At 37.3% G+C, this 16,868-nt stretch overlaps 1 protein-coding gene across 10 annotated transcripts in view; it reads right to left on the bottom strand.

Annotated features, from left to right (window-relative positions):
- The window catches only part of Dis3l2 (DIS3 like 3'-5' exoribonuclease 2), a 336,218-nt gene that overhangs the window by 301,438 nt on the left and 17,912 nt on the right, over window positions 1–16,868 (bottom strand). The window lies entirely within an intron of this gene.

Below are 16,868 nucleotides of genomic sequence, written 5' to 3'. Positions count from 1 at the left end.
TATGCTGAGAGCCTAGAATCAATGCTACACCAGCAGCAATGAACATTATCAGGTGCCCAGATCTGTTTCTAAATACCACTCACCACTAAAGGGAACCAATGCTGCTTTAAAAAATGGCCAATGCTGAGCATAGAGTAGGAAAAGACAAATATGAACCCAGAAGAGTGGCTAGCAAACTACAGCCCACAGTCCAAATCTAGTCAACCACCTATTTAACCTTATATTGGAACACAGACCACTAGTTAGTTTACAAATTGTCTATAGCTGCTTTCCTGGTGCAAGGGTCGAGTTGAATGGCTGCAACAGAGACCGCATGGCCTACAAAGCTGAAAATATTTACTATCTGGCCACTCACAAAAGAAGTTTGCCAAGCCCTAGCCTAGAATATCTTACTCCAGAGAGTAAGGAAACACTTAAAAAATGATGGGGACATGTCAAAAGTTCACAGGAGCCTGCTGAAAAGGCTCCTACTTGGCCAAATATATGACAATTTAAGTATAACATTTTTAAATGATAATGGATTATAACCCACTAAACAAAAAAAGAATCCATGAGCCCATATTAATAAAAAGACAAAAAAATTAATAAGCAAATAAAAGGGAGAAACTCTTCCTTACAGCAAACTCACAACAAATATAAAAAATAATGATGGAATTAGAAATTTACTATTGGCAAGCATATCATAATGATTCATATTCATCATGTTGAAACTAGTGGGTGAAAGTCTGAGAAGTAAACAAATACCAAACAGTCTCGAAGTATCCTCTAAGATATTTGGTGACTATCAAGAAGAAAATCATATCTTGACAATGCAGTCATTTGGCAGATATACCTTAACCAAGTAATCAAAGTAAATACCTATAAATGGACATCATCTGCCTCAAGAAAACATGTCAATTTTGAAAACACTGGTCCAAATGGAGGAACTTGCTACAAAATAACTGGTCTGTAATCTTCAAAAAATGGTGAACTAACGAAAGGAAAAATCTGTGCTACAGTAAAGGAGACGAAGGACACTGGCAACTCTATGCAACTCAGGATTCAGGATTTTCTTTTCATATCAAGGACATGATTTAGAAATTTGAATAAGATCTATAGATTAGCTAATGGTATTATATTTATTAGTATTAGTACTGATTCTGGTAATTGCACATTTATCAAAAGAAGATGGCTTTCTTTTGTGTTTCTGCTATTTACTCTCAAGCAACTCAAAAAAAAAAGAGGTCAAGTGAATAGGTTATCTTAAAGGAAATATGGTGAAATGCTAACTCTGGGGAATCTGGTGAAGAGTCTAGAGTAATTCTTTGAACTATTCTTGCATCTTTTCTGTAGGTCTGAATTTACATATTTTTTTTAAAAAGTCTTTAATTATAGAATAATATGGGTTTTGTTTTGTTTTTGTTACCAAGGATTGAAGCCAGGGGTGCTTAACCACTTAGCCACATCCTCAGCGCTTTTTTATATTTTTATTTAGAGACAGAATCTCACTGAATTGCTTAGGCCTCACTTTTTGCTGAGGCTGGCTTTAAACTTACAATCCTCCTGCCTCAGCCTCCAGAGCCACTGGGATTACAGGCATGCACCACCACACCCGGCAATCACATGGTTTTACTGAATTACTTTTTTTTTATGTAAAGCATATTCCCAACAACTGACAATGTGACAATTTTAAAAACAGCCCCTACATGGAATACAAATGATGCATTAAATCAGGGAAGTTCAAATAATCAATTAAAGGATATGTTAGCAACAAGATTATTCCATCCAGCTTGATATAAGCCAAAACAGATTTATTAGCTGCAAGCTCAACTAAGTGATCTCAAATGAGAGTTATGTCAGTAAAAACATTGCCTCTTAACAGGTCAGAAGTGATTTTACTCACTTATATCTTACAAAATATTTTGAGGATTTAAAAGATTAAATGTCCTGAAAGGGACAACAAACCAGCACATTTTGCAAACACAGCTGTTAGTTAAAGCTCTTGAGAAAAGAAAAGTTCTGGAATAGGAATCAGTTGTAGGAGGAGATAACAGTTATAAAATATTCAGCAAACTTTGGAATTGCTTATTATTAATCTAATAGTTGACTTGTTTCTAAACATTTGTTTCTCTACTACATGTTAGTAGGCCTCTTCAGGCCTGGACAGCGAGCTATCAACATGTCCTAGGAGGTCCTTTCTCTCATGGCACTTCAATCTAGGGAGGAAAGGGAGACAATAAACAAGTGCACAGGTAAGACAAATTTAGACAGAGTGAGGAGCTAGAGACCCATGGGATGGACTGACAGAGCTCTACTTTTAGCTTCCACAGTTAGGAAGAGCAGCCTTTGAGGAAATAATACTACTGAGGCTAAGTCCACCATGCGAAAGTCAAAGTAAAGCAGAGTACCTGACAAGTACAGAGACAACAAATGAGGAACAATCTCAGCATGTTCAAAGAATTTTTTAAAACCATCTCATTAATATTCTATGGATAATAGATAATGATCAATTTTGCATTAGGTGTGGTAAGAGCATTGTGACTATGTGTGAAAATATTCACATTGCGTAGTGAGATTATGTACACAAATGATGTCAGGGATTTCTTTAAAATATTTCAGCAAAGGAAAGATAAATTTAAAAGATGAGTGAATCAAATGTACAAAAATTATTGAATTGGGGTGATCAATAAATGGAGATAGATGCTCTTCTCTCTACTTTCTTATATGTCTGAAATTTTTTTTCTGTTCTGGTTGTCTCATGTGAGGAAACAGACAAGAAAGCTGTAAAGGCAGACTTACACTGGACAGGTCCTTTGCTCCATGGCTGAATCCAGTTTCTGTGACAGAACTAATCTATCTGATGCAAGACTGAAACCCAAAGAGTGTTCAAATAAGAGAATATAAAATAAACAACCACACACTGATAAACAAGTCATTCTTCCTGAGAAAAAAAACAGAACTGCCCGAACTAAGGACCACCATCCTCCCAGAGATTAAAAAACACAATAGGCTTCTTCCTCTTGCATTCCCTGGAGACTGCTCTGCAAAGTTCTCCTGACCATGAAATCCCACTGCCAATGTTCAGTCTTGATGTGCCTTGACCTTGCTGTAGCACTTGACACAGCTGCGCACTGCCTCCCTTGGTGAAGCTCTAGATTTCCTTGGCAAACAGGAGAGCATGACCAAAGATGCCTCTGCTCCTTCCTCTTAAGGACAAGTGCCACATCTTAAGGACAAGTGTCATAATGCCCCTCCTCAGAGATAGCAAGCAACTTTGTCCCGCATGGAACCCAAAAATCTATAATTTGTAGAATAGTGTGGAAATGGTGTGTCAGAAATTTCTGTTTCTATTAAAAGACTCAATCCTTGGATACAGGTAGAGTGTTCATAATCTGAAAACCTGAAATCCAAAATGCCTCAAAATCCAAAAAATTTTTTTAATCCTACCATGATACCACAGTAGAAAAGTCCACACCTGAGCTGAGGTTGTGGCTCAGTGGTAGAGTGCTCGCCTAGCATGCGTGAGGCACTGGGTTCAATCCTCAGCATCACATAAAAATAAAATAAGGATATTGTGTCCACCTACAACTAAAAATTAAATATTAAAAAAAAGAAAAGTCCACACCTGACCTCACATGAGAGGCCACAGTCAAAACATGGCATGCTAAAAATACTGTATGAAATCATCTTTGGGCTATGTGTACATAGCATATGCAAAACATAAAAGAATTTCGTGTTATCTTGGGTCCTATCCACAAGACATCAAATATTCCAAATTAAAAAAAAAAATCTTAAATACAATAAAAGTATTTTGGATAAGGGATATTCAACAGATCCTCAGCACCACATACAAACAAAGATGTTGTGTCCACTGAAAACTAGAGGGTAAATGTTGAAAAATTCTCTCTCTCTCTCTCTCTCTCTCTCTCTTTCTCTCTCTCTCTCTCTTTAAAAAAAAAAGGGGGGGGGCTACGGCCTAGACCATATGAGCTGTGCAGAGATGGTAATCAGCCCCCTTGCAAAACTCAGACTTTTGAAGGTTAACAATCTCAATGAAGAGAGATTGAGGAAATAATACTACTGAGGCTAAGTCTACCATGCAAAAGTCAAAGTAAAGCATTTTACCTTTATAGGTAAAAGATAAAAAAATGTGTCTATCCAACCTGAGCTCTATTTGGGGCCCAGGAGTTTGCCCTAAGGATCCATGACTCAGGCTAGCACTCATGCAGTATAGTCAAGCTAGCTAACAAACCCAAGCACAGAAACTAACTGAAATTGATCCTAGGCTAATATGGCAGTGCTTCAGGGTGCTGGCTAAACCAAAAAAATCCTCTCAGAACTACTTACTTCAGAATATTCCCACAGTCAAAAATCTACTAAATGCTTCAGCAGGATGTGATACAAAATAATTACAGTTCTTAAAAAAGATAAACACAATATTTTAAAACTATAAAGTGTAAATAGAAATGAGGAAATAAACCAAAGTGGAAAGCTAACTAAAAGAAAAGATAAATCTTAATTTTAAACATGAAAGTAACTCATGTCAGTGGGTAACTTTACAGGTAAATGTAGGTATTAGACGATCTTTCTCCTCTTTTGAATTTTAAAAATTACATTAGATGGTAAAAGCAAAAGCATAAAATTGTCTGATATGGTTCTCAATGAATGGAGATGTTTGAGGCATCTAATTATAAAGCAGGAAGGAACACGGGCCTAAGGGGTAGTAAGGTCCCTTTGTCTGCAGTGATAACAGTAAAGATTACAGTATACTCCATTTGTAGGGATCTATAAGTAAAACACAATTCTTTGGGGGCTGGGATTGTGGCTCAGCAGTAGAGTGCTCACCTAGCACGTGCGAGGCCGTGGGTTCGATCCTCAGTGTCTGCGTCAAGGGCCCTATAATTAAAAGTTGAAGAATAAAAGCTGCGGCCTAGACCATATGAGCTGTGCAGAGATGGTAATAAGCCCCCTTGCAAAACTCAGACTTTTGAAGGGTAACAATCTCAATTTTATAAAAATAATTTAATGTTATAAAAATAAAATAAAATGAAGATATTGTGTCCAACTATAACTAAAAAATAATTTTTTTTTTAAAAACACAATTCTTGGGCTAAGGATGTGGCTCAAGCGGTAACGTGCTCACCTGGCATGTGCGGGGCGCTGGGTTCGATCCTCAGCACCACATACAAATAAATAAAGATGTCGTGTCCACCCAAAACTAAAAAATAAATATTAAAAAAAAATTCTCTCTCTTTAAAAAAAAAACAATTCTTATCAAAATCCCAAGATCTTTTATTAGATCTAGATAAGATAATCTTAAGATTTATTTGGAAACGCAAATGAACTAGGAAAACTAAAATAACAAAAAAAGAATAAAGTTAGAGGAATCACACTACCTGATTTTAAGCTACATAGTTACAGAAATCAATAGTGTATAGTATTTCAAGAAGGACAGACACCCAGGCCAATGAAACAGGAGAGAGAACACAGAAACAGCACCAAATATATATGTCCAACTGATTTTTAACAGAGGTACAAAAACAATTCAAGGGAGAAAAGATAGCCTTTTAACAAATGGTACTGAATCAACTGGACATCAATAAACAAAAAAAAAAGACTTTGACCTAAACCTCATACCTTATACAAAAATTAACTCAAAATAGATACCAGATCTAACATAAAACTATCTTTTAGAAGGGAACAACTTTATGACCTGGAATTAGGTGTAAAGTTCTTAGACAAAACAAAAAAAGCATGATCCATAAAGGAAAAAAAATGGATAAATTATTAATTTTTTTATTTCTAGAACATGGTCACAGACACAGCTGAATGACAACAAAAGACATTCAAAACACTGAACAGTAGTGCTCTTTCCTTTTTTTTTTTTTTTTTTTTTTTAACTTTTTGGTGCTGGGGAATTAAACCCAGCAATGCTCCACTACTGAGCTACATTCCCACCTTTTTTAATTTTTGAAATAGGGTCTCACCAGGGTGGTTAGAATTTCTCTAAATTATTGAGGCTGGCCTCAAACTTGAAATCCTCATGCCTTAGCCTCCCAAGTCCTTGAGTTTACTGGCTAGTGCCACTACACTCAGCACATTGGAGCTCTTGTAACACCACCAAAAAGAGTCATTCAAATCTCAGTTCTCTGTTTTCTCCTTAAGCAATAAATGAGTGGGAAGAACTTAAACATATATAATTATTTCATTTTAATGAAAGGCATTCTCTATTTACCAACACCCTATCATTTAAGGACCTGTGTAAAAATCTCTAGGGAATTAAACTTACATGTTGAAGACCCTTGAGCTAATTGTGGGGCTGCTAGCCTCCATCAACTTATGTATTATAGCAAGAATGATACCATGTCATCTTGAACTTTAGCTCCCACTGCTTCTCTGACTTGTAAGTATAACTCTTGGTGGAACTGGGCCTATGTGCTTTTATACTTTATATACTTTTGGTCTAAATTTCAAAAACACCACACTAAAAAAAGTAATTGAGACTGTGAAAACTTTTATTCACTTCAACAACCCCAATGCCCAGCAGAGTGCCTGCTGAATGAGAGCTTTATAAAGTTTGTTGGAAAATTCTACCATTTTCAAAGGAGAAGTGCTGAATTTAAGTAACTGAGATAATGAAACTCACAGAAATGGTGCCACCTCAATCCACCTGCACATTCTATCATTCAATCCCATCATTTTCCTTCTCCACTCTCCAAGAAGCACAGCTTCTGTCACCTAGCACTATCCACTAGCCCGCTCTCCTAACTAATACTGGCTAGCTTCTCCTGATCCACAATCCTCCTCACAGTGAGTCCTGTGTCCCCAGTCAGTTCACCTTGCCTGATGTGTAGCTCTGTCACCATACTACTCAAAACTCATGCTCTTGGGCTTGATAGCGCATGCCTGTAATCCCAGCAGCTCAGGAGGCTGAGGCAGGAGGACTGAGTTCAAAGCCAGTCTCAGCAATTTAGCAAGGCCCTAAGAAACTCAGCAAGACCCTGCCTCTAAATAAAATATTAAAAAGGGCTGGGGATGCAGCTCAGTGGTTAAAGAACCCTTCGTTTCAATCCCCAGGACCAAAAAGGAAAAAGAACACTTCCTGCCACCACCTCATTTCATCCATCCCTTCACATCTTAGGATTCTGACTCAAATACTTCACTCAGTCAACAAAAATGCAGTGAGCTTTTACTTTAGACCTGGCACTTTGCTTAGCCCTAAAGAATACATAGAAAAAAGAAGAAACCAGTCCTTCCTCTCATGAACCTGACAGTCTAGAAAGATATCAAACTGAATTGTAACTTCAAGCGTATAACTTTGAACTAAATTTACACTCTGGAGTTGGGAGGGTATAGAACACTGAAGGAGGTGGCTATAGCTTCAAGGATAAAGGAAAAGTTAGGTAAGATGCGGCTGGAAAGAAAAGCAGGCAGCTGCACCATGCCAGGCTTGCAGAATATATTTGTTTGTTTTAATCTTACAAACAATGGGGGAGGTACTGAATTATTTCAGTGGGAGGACAAACAATCAGATTTACATTCTCATATGACCCCTCTAGCTTCAAAGCAGGAAATGGGTTGGAGATGGGAGACAAGAATGAATGGGGGCCTCAGCTAGAAGGCTCTTTGAATAGTCCATGGTAAAAACGATGGTACTGAAATCAAGAAATTTTAATCAAGAAATGTTTAGGGAACCTAATCAATAAAAATGGTGACTGCCTAGACATGAAGGGTGAGGAAAGGGGGATCAAGGATAATTTGTTTTCTGGTTTATTCAAGTGAATGGATGGAAGTGAAGGTCACTAGGTCAGAGTTACTGAACTTAGGCGGAAGAGTAGAGAGCACAAGCCCAGGACGGACATGTCAAGTCAGAGGTGACTGCCATCCTGAGATATAGTATCAAACAGGCAGCCAGAGCTCTAAAGATGTCTGAGTTTAGGTCAGATTTGGGAATATTCAAGAAATAAATTGTAACCTAAGTCATGAACACAGATGAGATCAGCTTGGGAAGAGAGTATGAAAAAGAGGAAAAGGGACACAGGCTTGACACTTGAAAGATCTCAAAGTTCAATAGACAGAAGGAAATCAAAATGCTGAATGCTAGAGTTCAGCATTTTCCCATTTTGGTCATAACATAGGAAGATATCTGTAATGGCAGGATGGACCCTGAGGACACTGGTAGGGTGGATATACAATATCACCCACCTAACGAAGATAGAATCATCTGATCATAAATCATACAATAACAAATACAAGATTTGCAATGAGGGCTGTGGTTGTGGCTCAGTGGTAAAGCACTTGCCTAGCATGAGCGAGGCACTGGGTTTGATTCTCAACACCACATATAAAAAATAAAATAAAGGTCCATCAACAACTAAAAAATTTAAAAAAAAAAGATTTGCAATGAGCCCGTATACAAAATCAAAATTCAAAGTGATCACCCAGATTCTTCTAAACATAAGCTTTGCTATCAAATAAGGTCCCAACATGTATGGGGTACAAACTGTCTCATTTTGCAACAAATAGCTTCATTTCTTATGCATACTTCATACAGAATTATAAATCCAATCTCACCTTCTCTTCCACATTTTATTACTATGATTAAAGTCATCTACAGAATAACTAAATTAGAAAAAATAAGACTGTTTCTCATGCTAAGGACATTCATACCAACTGGCAAATTCAAGCACCTGAAATTTATTCTAACCTCTCTTTTGGGAAAAAAAAAAAAAAGTACAGACTGTTAAGACAAATTCTAGACAATAACAAAAGCTCAAGTCAAACATGAGAAAAAAACAAGAAAAAAAATATCTCTCCATCCATCCTTCTTCCAGTGGAGGAAGGAACAGAGACACTTGTGAAACCAAAAGCATATGGATTAAATAAAAAGCCTCTTCTTTTTAAAGAAAAGCAGAGTCTAAAAAAGAAAGGAAGGACCCATTGGTTATAGAATTCATGCTCCTCTCCAAAAACCAAAAGAAAGTGTCTTATAAAAAACAAAGGGCTTCCTTTCCCACTGTGTGAGCAGTCACACTAGACTTTGCCATAAATGTAGACGAAAGCAGGGTCAAATTCTATTCTCTTCCTACAGTAATTTGGGGGCTCTGCTTCAGGTATCATTGAAAAAGGCACCCCAGAAAGTTTTGGAAATTATGATACCTATATCATTAGCCCTGTCTCTACTATCAAATAAAATCTCTCTGAGTTTTTGTCACTTTGCTTCATTACCTTTCAGGGAGGCTTTTTTAGCCTTTTATTTTGGAAATTTAACAACATATACAAATGAGGAGCTGAGGTTTTAGCTTACTAGTGGAGCACTTGTCTAGCACATGTGAGGCACTGGGTTCTATCCTCAGCACTATATAAAAATAAATAAATAAACAGAATAAAGGTATCCTATCCATCTACAACTAAAAAATTCCAATTTAATTAAATAATTAATTTAATATATTTAAATATAATTTAAAAATATATACAAATGAGAAAAATAACATTGTAGTGAACTTCCTTATGTTTATTATCAGACTTAACAATTATCAATTAATAGCCAATGTGTTTCATCTACCCCTACACATACACACACACACACACACACACACACACACATTCTAAATTATAATGAAGCACATGGGAAAACCTTTTAATCTCCTTTAAAAACTTTCAATTATAGGTCATAAAGTCAAAAAATTTAGCAAACAATTCAGCAATAACTATTTTATCACTTAAGACCCTTACTTAAATAAAGCATAAGTTATATGAAACAAGGTTACCACAGGTATAATCCCAAATTCATGCTGAGCTACAGCAGCAGTTGTTTAATAGAAAAACTGAAAAATAACTCCTCCATAAGAGATATGCATAATTTCCATAGTAATCAAAGCCATCATATTTTCATTTCTAATCTCTAAAAGCAATAATTCAAAAGAAAGAGAGTTGGAAAGCTTACCCACATGGCCAATTTTACCATGGAAATTTGCAAAAATATATGACTTTCAGAATCTATAATCTAAAAAACAAAATGTAGATTATGACCTAAAACACACAAGAATTTAAAGTAGTTTTCCCTAGGTTCATATCATTTCAAATAAAATGCCAATGTTCATGAGAATTTTTAATTAATTTTACATAAGAGACTAATATTACCCTGGCTTCCATGTTTGTTCTTTATTTTGAGGGGAGAAAAAGTCAATAATATCATTATCCTTGGGAAAATATTACTCTACCTATGTCTACTACTCTCAGGGTTGCAGCCACTAACATCTGGAATTTACTATCTACAGACTCTTTCAGGCATGTTTCTGCCTACAACACAAGGTCCATATCATGTCTTGGACAACACTAGCAGAGGAATACATATAAAGTCATAAGCAATTACACCATCCCCTCAAATAACAGAGAAGAATTTTAGTAATATTCAAGGAATCTGGAGGAATGAAGGATACAAATTCCTAACCAGCAAAATGACTTAAGACACAAATGCAGACAAGACCTAGAGAGATGCCATTAAGTTTAATGACTCCTAAGCCAACCTGCTGATTCTATACCTGGTCTGTCAGCTAAGCACCCTCTACTGGTGGCCCTGAGAGGCCCTACAAAGCCAACCCTAATCCTAGCCCTCATTTCTATAGAAAAATTATGTTCGGCATTCATATAGTTTGATGTGAGTGGGTTTGGAAGACAATGGTTCTAAGGTTTGCAACTCTCTAAAATTCTACACTTCCCAGGAAAAAACTACTACCACTCATAAATAAAGGCCATCACCATGAATTGAATAGTTAACTTCATGTAGATAGCAGAGAAACAGGACAATTCAAGAAAAACTAATAACCAAAACAATTCCTAAAATACTCAAACACAACTATTTCAGACCTGGGGCATTTCTTCTCCCTATTGCTTCAAAAAGAGAAGTCACAACAGCAGCACTGGGATCCCTGCTTCTCAGAGAGACAAAATAAACTGAGACCTACACACCCCAGAGAAATAAGCCAGGCCTTTACTCCTACCCAAGAGCTCCAATGTGCCTGCCAGCTCACAGCCTTCTGAGCAGAGGGTCGAACACAGGTCCTGGCTCCACTGCAAAGCTCAGAATCTTGGGATATTTTAAACCTTCAGGCTGCAGATATTCAACCTGTCACTGATGGGGAAACTATATCACTAACATGGTACTACTTCTGTGTGCACATTAAATACAACCTGGTATTCATGTAACATTGGTCCCTTCACCTTGTTGCTCTAAGGCTTATTTTTCAAAAGAACATGTTTTTTTCTCTTTTCTCCCCTCTCCTCCTCCATAACAAGATTAGGGAGATGGTGTTATCTTTTCTTCCCCTAGTTAACTGCCCTTGAACACACCCACTACAGGAAGGAAATGCCTGCTGGTCATCTGGGAAGTGAATCTCTCTCCCAAATTAACAAGTGAAATCCTAACATGCCATGAGGGCACCCTGGGACCCCTTACCAGAACACACCTGGAATGTAAACCTTCAAGAGTTCCTTTAAAAACCCCCTTTCCCCATTTCCCTCTCAGAGGATTTGTCACTGATACACAGAAATGCCTTTGATTTATGGGTGTTGATTTTATATCCTGCTACTTTGCTGAATTCATTTACTAGTTCTAGAAGTTTTCTGATGGAGCTTTTTGGGTCTTCTAGGTATAGAATAATATTGTCAGCAAATAGTGCTAATTTAAGTTCTTCTTTTCCTATACATATTCCTTTGATTTCTTTCATCTAATTGCTCTGGCCAGTATTTCAAGAACTATGTTGAACAGAAGTGGTGAGAGAGGGCATCCCTGTCTTGTTCCAGTTTTTAGAGGGAATGCCTTCAATTTTTCTCTGTTTAGAATGATGTTGGCCTGAGGCTTAGCATAGATGGCCTTTAAGATGTTGAGATATGTTCCTGTTATCCCTAATGTTTGAACATAAAGGGGTGCTGTATTTTGTCAAATGCTTTTTCTGCATCTATTGAGATGATCATGTGATTCTTATCTTTTAAGTCTGTTGATGTAATGAATTACAACTACCCTACTGACAAAAGCCTCAAAAAAAAAAAAAAAATCCTTAGGAATCAACTTAATGAAAGAGGCAAAAGATCTATACAATGAAAACTACAGAACCCTAAAGAAAGAAATCAAAGAAGACCTTAGAAGATGGAAAGATCTACCTTGTTTTTGGATAGGCAGAATTAATATTATCAAAATGACCATACTACCAAAAGGACTACACAGATTTAATGCAATTCCGATCAAATTCCCAATGGCATTCCTCATAGAAATAGAAAAAGCAGTCATGAAATTCATCTGGAATAAGAGACCTAGAATAGCTAAAGCAATCCTTAGCAGGAAGAGCAAAGCAGGTGGCATCCCTGTACCAGACCTTAAACTATACTACAGAGCAATAGTAACAAAAACAGCATGGTATTGGCACCAAAACAGATTGGTAGACCAATGGTACAGAACAAGGACACACAGACTAACCCACAAAATTACAATTATCTTATATTAGATAAAGGTGCCAAAAACATGCACTGGAGAAAAGATAGCTGCTTCAACAAATGATACTGGGACAACTGGAAATCCATATGCAACAAAATGAAGTTAAACCCCTATCTCTCACCATGCCCAAAACTCAACTCAATGTGGATCAAGGACCTAGGAATACAACCAGAGACCCTGTGTAGAAAAAGTAGGCCCTAATCTTCATCATGTGGGATTAGGACCCAACTTCCTTAATAAGACTCCTATTGCACAAGAATTAAAACCAAGAATCAATAAATGGGATGGATTCAAACTAAAAAGTTTCTTCCCAGCAAAAGAAACAATCCGTGAGGTGAACAGAGAGCCTACATCCTGGGAGCAAATTTTACTCCTCACACATCAGATAGAGCACTAGTCTCTAGGGTATATAAAGAACTCAAAAACTTCAAAAAACACCAAAAAAACCCCCAAATGACCCAATCAATAAATGGGCCAAGGACCTGAACAGACACTTCTCAGAAGAGGATATACAATCAATCAACAAATATATGAAAAAATGTTCATCATCTCTGGCAATCAGAGAAATGCAAGTCAAAACTACTCTAAGATTTCATCTCATTCCAGTCAGAATGGCAGCTATTATGAAGACAAACAACAATAAGTGTTGGCGAGGATAGAGGGGAAAAGGCACACTCATACATTGCTGGTGGGACTGCAAATTGGTGCAGCCAATATGGAAAGCAGTATGGAGATTCCTTGGAAATCTGGGAATGGAACCACCATTTTACCTAGCTATCCCTCTCCTCGGTCTATACCCGAAGGATTTAAAAACAGCATACTACAGGGACATGACCACATCAATGTTTATAGCAGCACAATTCACAATAGCTCAATGGTAGAACCAACCTAGATGCCCTTCAGTAGATGAATGGATTTTTTAAAATGTGGCATATACACATACATCATACACGCAATGGAATATTACTCAGCAATAAAAGAAAATAAAATCATAACATTTGCAAGTAAATGGATGGCATTGGAGAAGATAGTGCTAAGTGAAGTTAACCAATACCAAAAAATGTTTTCTCTGATATAAGGAAGCTAATTCATAGTGGGGTAGGGAGGGGGAGCATGGGAGGAATAGACAAACTCTATATAGGGCAGAGGGGTGGGAGGGGAAAGGAGGAGGCAGGGGGTTAGCATTGATGGTGGAATATGATAAGCATTATTCCAAAGTACATGTATGAAGACACGAATTGGTATGAACATACTTTATATACAACCAGAGATATGAAAAATCGTGCTGTATATGTGTAATAAGAAATGTAATGCATCCCACTGTCATTTATTTTTTAAAAATCAATTAAAAAATAAATAAAGATAGTTTTTTAATTTTTTATTAAAAAAACCCTGTCCCTCCTTATGGGGAGAGTCACAATCTTGGGATAGGAATCCTCTGTCTTTCTCCTTTGCTGGCAAAGCAATAATCCTTCTTTTTCCTTTTTCTCAAAACCATTTCCTCATTTTTAAATTGGAATTAATTAGCCTTGGGGACAGGGACCAATCTTTCAGTTACATTCATACAGGGCCTTAGTGCACATTCCACTAACCCAGATGTAAAGGGATCTAAAGTTATAATTCCCACAGCAACAACAATCCTGGCAAAACTAGACACAGGTATTTTGTATTGCTTCTGATAGCAGTGAACTTAAAAGCAGCTTGAGGGGTTGGGACTGTAGCTCAGTGATAGAGTGCTTGCCTTGCACATGTGAGGCACTGGGTTCCATCCTCAGCACCACAAAAAAATAAATAAATAAAATGAAGGTACTCTGTCCATCTACAACCAAAAAAAAATTTTTTTTAAAAAAAGCAGCTTGAAAGAATAAAGCACATTTTAATCTTCACATCTTATTACGCCCAAAAACTCCCAGACAGATGAAGATTAGAAAACTGCCTTCCTCCAGGCATAGTAGAGTTCTTTCTTTGATAAATTGACAAAGACTGGACAAAGCACTGAAGAATGCCCTGGAGGAAGCAATCTTTACCTGGCCTGAAGGACACATGGCCTAGAACCTCTCTCCAAAACTGTGAGCCAAAATAAACCTTTCCTCTATATAAGTTAATCATCTCAGGCATTTTGTTATAGGGAAAGCTAACACAGTTTCCACTCCTTACACAGAAATATTTCTGTCATGTCCCAGATATTCCACATTAGAACTTTTTTTGAAAAGACATAAAGTAGAAATTAAATTATTTCCATACTACTTCAGGAACACAGGGCCTTTACATTAGAGAAAGAATGATACACACTAAGAAAACAAAAAATTATTTCATTAATATTTTGTGTTAAAAAAAAATTCAACCTTTTTGCAACATTTCATTCCAGCAACTGCACTGTATACAATTCTAAAGTGGTTCTAGCCAAGAGGTGAAGAATGGCAATGATAAATAAAACCTCTGTCTTGATACACCACATTCATAATAATAATTCTCTTTAGAAACTAGGATGACTGGGGATTCTTACCTTAAGGTATACAATTTAGTGATGTTTAATTTTTTTGTTTCTTATAAGAGTATGAATTACTTTTATAATCAAACCACAATATAATACACACACAGACACACACACACACACAGAGACACACACACACAGAGACAAGTATACATATATCTTTATTTCTATTCAGAACACTGGAACAGGAAATAGTGAGACTTATCAATAAAAAATAACTATGCTTTTAAACAAATCCATTTGGTTTATGATTTATGACAACATGCTAAGCAAAGATTTTCCTTTTCTGGAACCTACTACTGCAGGATTTTACACATTTTATAATTACCATCCCAGCAAATAAATGTGACTATCTCCCCAAAAGCACAGAGAACCATACCAGAGGACTTCCCATTCTGCCAAATGCGACTGGTACTCATTTCTTTTCTCTGTGTAAGATAAAATGATGACATAAAAAGTACTACAGCACAGAGTCTTTTGGTGCAATAAAACTGCAAATTACTTACATAATGGCAATTTACAGTACCTATGTCCTGTGACAGATGATACAGGGGAAAGTTATTAAGTTTGACTGAAATAAAGTAAAAAGGGCAGCGGAAGAAAAAAATGAAGAAGAGAAACAGCAACAAACCATGCTCCTGATGGCTAAATGCCACCCTTTGAGTCAGGGCTTCCCAGACACTAAATGGAGCTCTACGGCCAGTGCCACTCAACACAGCACCATCACCGCCGCCGCAGCACTGGAAAGGGAGTGGGTTCAAAATGCAAATCACCAGGTCTCACTGCAGACCTCTGGAATCTGTTTCCGGGAATGGAGTCCTAGGTCTGTATTTTAACCAGCTCTCCTGGAGGCTCTGATGCTCAGTAATGACTGGGAAGACCACACAGCCTCCCAGGAGTGACTCAAGAGCACTGCTTAACACGCCTTAGCTGCACACTTCCAGGTGACACCTTTCCAAACACATAACCATACTGGCCAGGACACCAGTGTAGGTAAGGCTGCTAACTGTAACTTTGTTAAAGTCACCTCAGGTGATCCTGCTGTCATCAGCTGTGAAACAAGAGGAACTGTTTCCACATCTAAACACATCTTAATCGTCTGTCATCTCAGATTGTGAGTTAGAAGATCCAACTGGTTGAACAAATCAACAGACTAGAACCCCACTGTTCTATTAAATTCTTTCTAAATCAGAAAGAATTTTTTTTTCTTCTACAAAGATAGCAAAATGAAGTCTTCCTTGACCACTCCATCTAAAAACCAGTGGTTCTCCAATGGATAATCTGCCACTACCTTACCCCAAGATATTAGACAATGTCTGGAAACATTTTTGTCTATCACAGCTGGGAAGGGCACTTTGACATCAAAGGGGCAGAACCCAGGATGTTGCTATACATCCTGTAATACACAGGATAGCCCTCCTCCCCCAACAAAGAATACCCAGGCCAAAATGTCAGCAGGGCTGAGGGTAAGAAACCCTAGCTCCCTGGCTCTCCCTGTGTCCTCCTAGCATTGAACACAATCCTCATCACTCCCTGAAGTAACCATGGCCATGTCTTTGTATATTGGGTCATTTTCCACACCCCCTGCCTACGTTCCATGAGGACAGAAACCTTGTCATCACTAGTTTCACAGTGCCTAGAACAGGAGTGGCACAGGGTAGAACACAATAATCACTTTCTAAATAAAAGTGAAAATAAATGAGCGGGAAACTATCCCCAGGAGATGAAGGAAAAATAGACTATAATCTAAGATATAAAATCAGAGAAAAACACTAATCATTTGTTGTAAGTTGGAGATTATATATCTTCTCGAAAATTCATATATTGAAGTCCTAAGCCCAAAGTACCTTCAGAACATGACCTTATTTGGAAATAAGGTTGTTGCAGATGCAATTAGTTAAG

Source organism: Marmota marmota, unplaced genomic scaffold (genome assembly GCF_001458135.2).
Source record: "Marmota marmota marmota unplaced genomic scaffold, marMar, whole genome shotgun sequence".
NCBI classification, from domain to species: Eukaryota; Metazoa; Chordata; class Mammalia; order Rodentia; family Sciuridae; genus Marmota; species Marmota marmota.
Note: the sequence above shows the minus strand (reverse complement) of the source record. Positions and strands in the feature narration are given on the sequence as shown.